Source organism: Dipodomys ordii, unplaced genomic scaffold (genome assembly GCF_000151885.1).
Source record: "Dipodomys ordii isolate 6190 unplaced genomic scaffold, Dord_2.0 Scaffold89, whole genome shotgun sequence".
Taxonomy (NCBI): Eukaryota; Metazoa; Chordata; class Mammalia; order Rodentia; family Heteromyidae; genus Dipodomys; species Dipodomys ordii.
The window spans coordinates 1,514,851-1,521,075 of record NW_012267305.1 but is presented as its reverse complement, the minus strand read 5'-3'; positions in this window follow the sequence as shown (position 1 = coordinate 1,521,075).

Sequence of the window (6,225 nt, the reverse complement as noted above, 5' to 3'; positions counted from 1 at the left end):
TGAGAGGTGTCTTAAAAGAATTCCAGGCACCTGACTTAGTGGAAAGGAACACTAAGCCAGGCACTGGTGACTCATGTCTGTAAATCTTAGGAACTCAGAGGCTGAGATCTGAGGATCTCAGTTCAAAGCTATCCTAGAGAGAAACTCACCAACTCTAATTAACCACCAAAAAGGTGGAAGTGAAGGTGTGGTTTAAGTGGTACAGTATAACTAAGGGACAGTGCCCAGGCCCTAAGTTCAGGTGTCAGTACCAGCACCAAATAAATAAATAATAAACAAGCAGGCTCTAAAACAGTGAGGTGTGGACCCGCAGGCAGGCTCCTAGCATGGACAAAGCAGCTCTATTTGCTGGAACGAGAAGACTTTGGGACACAAAGTAGGTTGGTTTTGTCTTAGGCAAACTTAAAACATTGGCCTAAACTAGGCATTGCAGTGATTTTGTTTCAATGGATCTCTCTTTGTCAGTAGAGAACAGCAGATTCTTCTTCGATAACCCTGCCCTGGAGAATTGTCACGGCCCTCAGGTAGAGCACCCACAGTCAAGAGGCATCCCACAAGGTACCATGCTTCACTCTCAGCAACAACTACTGGGCTTCATCCATCCAATTGTTTCTTCAACAGACACCTGTTGAGTATCCACTAGATATGAGGTGGTGTGTGGAGGGGTGGGGTGAGAATGCAGTGGAATACATGTCCCTGTGTTGACAGCGAGCCAGTGGCAGTACATTACCATAACCATCCTGCAGAGGTTGGCTAGCTTTCCTACCACTCTCAGACACCAGGCATATGATCAGGGCAGCAAGGCTGCTCAGGCCCTGGTGGCAATCTGAGTAGAGCCAGTTTATATCCCACAGTTCCCCTGGGCAGGCCAGCTTTGGAAGGAATGTCCGTTCCCTCTGTACTTGCCTCACAGAGGAGTCTCAGCCTGGTTCCTCATAGACATCACACTCAAAACTTCCATTCATGCACTGGCCTCCCAGGCTGAGGTTTGTGTCAGGGCAGTGGCCCCAGGGCTCTTCCTTCACCATCAAAGGACAGCAGGGAACACCTAAGCCCTCTGCCTGTTCCAGTGGTTCCAGCAATTCTGGGCCACTCTGTCTCTATACCTTGCTACCTGCCCCTTGACCTCCGTCACGTGTCTAGCTGTCTGCCTCCACAAGGGACAACCGCAGCTGCAGTGTTCTGCCATTCTTGGAATTCTCAGAGTCCAGCTACCAGTTCTAGCGTAGACTCCATCCCATCTCCTTCCTTCCCTGTGGAAAGCTAGACTTCAGCCCCTTCCCTCCACTGAGCTTTGCACACAGTTAACCCCATGCCGGCCTAGCTCTGGCCAGACGCTTGCTCCACTTAATTAAGCTGCTTCCCCTTCTACATGATCCCTTATTTCTTTTCCATCAGCCAGTTCTGTTCTCTCCTGCGACAGAGGTGACAGAGACAAGAGAGACCACAGCCCTCTCTCCTATTGTCCACTCTGCTTCTCCTTTTCCCACCTACCACTGTCCACCCCTCTCTTTGCCTGCCCTGAAGATGAGGGCCAGGCATGTGTGGGATGGTAATGGAGTTGGGAAAAAAGAAGAGAACTGGTGAGCTATGAACACAACTGAAAGTTTACGCAATGCGTGTTAACCACATATACCAGCTGGACACTGTGCACTTGCTGGCTGTGTGCATCCACCATGTGCTATTGCTGTACATACAACAAAATGAGCAAAATGAGTAAGACCACAGCACTGGGGGACCCACCATTGTAGTGGCAACAGCAAGACAAGTTGGACCCTCCCTTCTTAAGTCAGCTTCTTTGCATTGACATACAATTTCAGCCCTTTGCTCTATTATTTATGCATGTGGTCACCCCTTGAGATGTTGCTGGAGGATTGAGGTTTGAAGTCCACCTGGCAAAAAAGATTCAGTTCTCCAATTAACTAGCAAAAGTGCAGGTGTGGCTCAAGTGACAGAGTACTAGCCTTGAGCACAAAAGCTCAGGGACAGTGCCTAGGCTCTGAGTTCAAGCTCCTGGGCTGGCACAAAAGAAAAAGACATTTCTGAATTCTCTCTACTGCACATGAGAAGTATGGGGAGAAAATACTCAGCAGTCCCTGGCCCAGCACTCAGGATAAGTTCAAAGCCCAGTGGAGGCCAAGATATGAAAACCTCTAATTGTACTAATACTCAGCAAAAGCTGTGCTCAGTATGACACTGTGGGTACCCACAAAAGATGACAATGACGCAATGTGAACAAGCCAGTGTTGATCTGCAGAGACTAAGAGCAGAGAAGAGCTGGGATGTGCCACAGCTGGTTAGTATCATTGGTCTGCAGTGGTACTGGTGTATGACTTACTATGCTGGGAGTGGGAGGAGGGAATTACTAGGCTGGTGTAGGTAGAGGTCGGCTAGATTAAACATTTGAACTACAAACAAACACACATCACTTTTACTGTTAAATATAGCCCAGACATTGCACAGGGCATACTACACTAAAATATTCATAGTCACATGCAAATATAAACTAGGGATCCTATGTTTTTATTTCCTAAATCTGGCAACTGTGTGTGTTCTGGTGTGTGAGCTTGTTTGAGAAGAGCAGCATCCCCATTGAGTAGGTCTGCTTAGATGAAAGTGTCTTAGAGCCCTGAGTGGGCACTTGGTGTCCAGCCTATTCTTTGTTCAACCTACTGAAAGGGTAGGCATGTGTGATAAACATGGGGAGTCTCTAGTAGGGAAGAGGGAAAGAGAAAGGAAGTAGAAGGCATCCCCTAAACAAAAAATACAGCTTGAGGGGCTGGGAATGTGGCTTAGTAGTAGAGTGCTTGCCTTGCATGCATGAAGCTCTGGGTTCCATTCCTTAGAACCACATGCACAGAAAAAGTCAGAAGTGGAGCTATGGCTCAAGTGCTAGAGTGCTGGCCATGAGCAAAGAAAGCTCAGTGCCCAGGCCCTGAGTTCATGCTCCAGGACTGGCAAAAAAAAAATACAGTTTGAGGGCTAGGGTGTATAGGAGGTGAGGTCTAAAAGGGGCTCACAGAGAGCTCTCAGATATGATGGAACTTCTCATTTTCCCCAACTTGGGGGAGCAAGTTAGACAGTCTATTGTGCTCTCCACAAGGGTCAGCAGTGAAGATCCCAAGGACAAAGGACAGAGATGCACAAGCTGCACATGACTGGGAGTCAGTAGAGAACGAAGCGTGATAGCAAGTCTGGGTTCTCAAGGAGCAAATGTGGCTCCCAGAAAGTTCACACTGTGTGCTCCTTATCATATGTTCTGTTCTGAGAATCTCCTGGGGAAAGCTCTTCCCAGCAGGACTAGTACTTTGCCTGTAGGATTCACAATGTGAATAGGGCCCAGTCTGGGAGCCTATTGCCTGTCCCTTTCCACACTGGGGCTTCTCCGCTGGGAGTGTAGCATCTGGAGCCACAGCTAGAATCACCATATCACATATCCAAAAGCTTCCTATACCCTCCCCTGAGAGACAACAAAATTAGGAGAAAGGGGTGTCAGTATTCATCAGTGAACACAGATGAGCAATGGTCTAGATTATGTAAGGCTCAGGACACACAAAGTATGCACTTGCAAATAATACCAGAACTTAATTTGGCCTAAAATAAACATATTCTCATTAACCACTGTACCTTAACTAGGTCTGGCTTTGAACCACACTCCTCAGATCATACCCTTCTGAGTAGCTAAGATTACAGACAGGAGTCACTGGCAGCCTGCTGGCTTCTTTTGATTTTTGATTTTTTTAAAGATAGTAATGTGTTCATGTTTTTCACCAGCATTTCCCCAACCCCCAGAACCTGACACCACAATTCTACTCTCTCCTCAGAATTCCACCTGTTTTGGATTGCACATATGATTGAGATGATGCAGTAATGCTCTGTGTCTAAGTTATTTCACTTAACATAATGATCACCAGGATTTGATGATCTTTCATATAGGATGAATCATACAGTTTGTAACTTGCTTATTTCAATTAGCCTAAAGACCTCAAGGTTCATCCACATTATAGCATGCGTCAACATTTCCTTCTTTTTTAAGACTGAATAGTATTTCCAAGTATGAATGTACTGGATTTTGTTAATCCAATTTCCTGTGGATAGTCAATGGACACTCAAGGGGCTTTCAGACCTAGGCTATTGTGAATGATACTATGAACATGGGTATATAAATACTTCATGATTCTGCTTTATATCTGGGTAGTATTCCATGCATAGACAAGAAATCCCTTCCAGGCCAGTTGCTGGTGACTCATAACTGAGAAGGCTGACACCAGAGGACCTTGGTTGGAAGCCAACCTGGGCAGACAAGAAAGACGCTTATCTCTAATTGATCAACAAATTCTGGAAGTACAGGCACGGCAAGAGTTTGAGGCTGTGAGTTCAAGCCCCAGTACTGACACCAAAAAAGAAAAGAAAAAAATCTCAACTGGGTGTGATATGTTCTCCAGTAATGCTAGTACTTGAAAGGCAGAGGCATGAGGATTTCAAGTTCAAGGCCTGCTTGAGCTAGGCAACAGGTCTTTTGTCTTAAACAGCCAAGGGCTATCTATGTGTGTGCTTCAGTTGTTATAGTTCTTTCCTGGAATGTGCGAGGCCTGAGTTCTGTCTCCAGTATCACACACATACATAGACCCCCACCCCACAATTGGAAGCAAAAGAGAGGAAAGGACTTGGGGGATTGGCTTGTCTTTTGAGGTTTACTTTGATTTTTATTTTATGTTTGTGCTGGTACTAGGCCTTGAACTCAAGGCCTTGTGCTCTCAATTGGCTTTTTCACTCAAGGCTGATACTCTACTACTTGAGCCACACCTCTACTTCCTGGTTTGATTTCTGTAAAGCTTTTCTCACTATGATTCTGTGGAGTAGACCTCAAAATCCCCTATGAACACCCTACGTTTGCCTAACCATGTTTGCTTGTGAACACTGTGATGCTGTAACAATAAGCATTGTGTGCCCAGCCCCTGTGTCCAAGAATCCTTGTGTGAAAATGTTTTCATGCCCCATTACTTGGCCACAGTTTCATCCAGCACCTGCGAAAATAGAATCTGCTGATTTGTCAAGCCTCCCAAAGGTGGCTTTAACTCAACTCTAAGAACCTATGTGTGTGTGCATGTGTGTGTGTGTGTGTGTGTGTGTGTGTGTGTGTGTATCCATGTGGAAGAAAGAGAAAAAGAAAGAAACAGAGGAGAAAGGAGAGCAAGAGGAAAGCAGAGAGAATGAGAGAGAGAAGGAGAGAGAGAAGGAGAGAGGGGGGGTCACCAACAACAATAGTTCTTTCTTTTCCTTGGGGGAACCAAGTCCAGGTTGACCCCCCCCCACACACACACACAGTATTATGGAGCCTAGAGAGAGAAGGTAGAGCAAACTTCGGATCTTGGAGGGCCTGGAGATAAATTTCCCTGTGGCCCCTGATCTCCTCCAGCTACATTAGTGCACCCTATCTTACCTCTCTAGGTTCAGGCTCCTGGAGCTTGCTCTTCCCTAGCTTGTTTCAAGTTGTTTCTCTGTGCCATACCCTTGGCCTTGTCTTTCTATTCAAATGCTGAATACTTTAGGAAAAATAAAAAATTGTCCATTCTGGATGGCTAGTTTTCATCACAACTTTGCTGAAGTCTAACTTATCTATAATGAAGTTCATGTCATATTTATAGTTTAGTGAGTTTGGGCAATTGTATATGGTTGTATAATTAGGTGACATTTCCATCATTCCCCAAACTTTCTTCTTGGCAATTGGAGCCAATTCTCTCCCATGCCTCTGTATTGGCTTCTGATTCCAATAATCACAAATCTATATTACAGTTTTGTCTTTTCCAAAATACAATGAGAGGTTGAAGATATAGCTCAGTGGCAGAGCACTTGCCTAGCATGCTGGGACTGGGGATTTCGTCTACAGTACTGCAAAAACAAACAAAATTGAGCTGAAATGGAATCGTATAGTCTGTAATGTCTTCTCTATAGTTTATTTCACTTACCATATTTGTAAGATTCAGATCATTGCAGATATCAACAAATCTTTCTATTGCTGTGTAACATTCTATTGTATGCATGTATTACCATTTGTTTAACCATTCACAAGTGATGGGACTTTGAGCTGTTTACATTTTTGATTATTACATTTGAAAAGGTGACATATAGCTGGGCGCTGGTGGCTCACGCCTGTAATCCTAGCTACTCAGGAGGCTGAGATCTGAGGATCGAGGTTCAAAGCCAGCCCGGGCAGGAAAGACC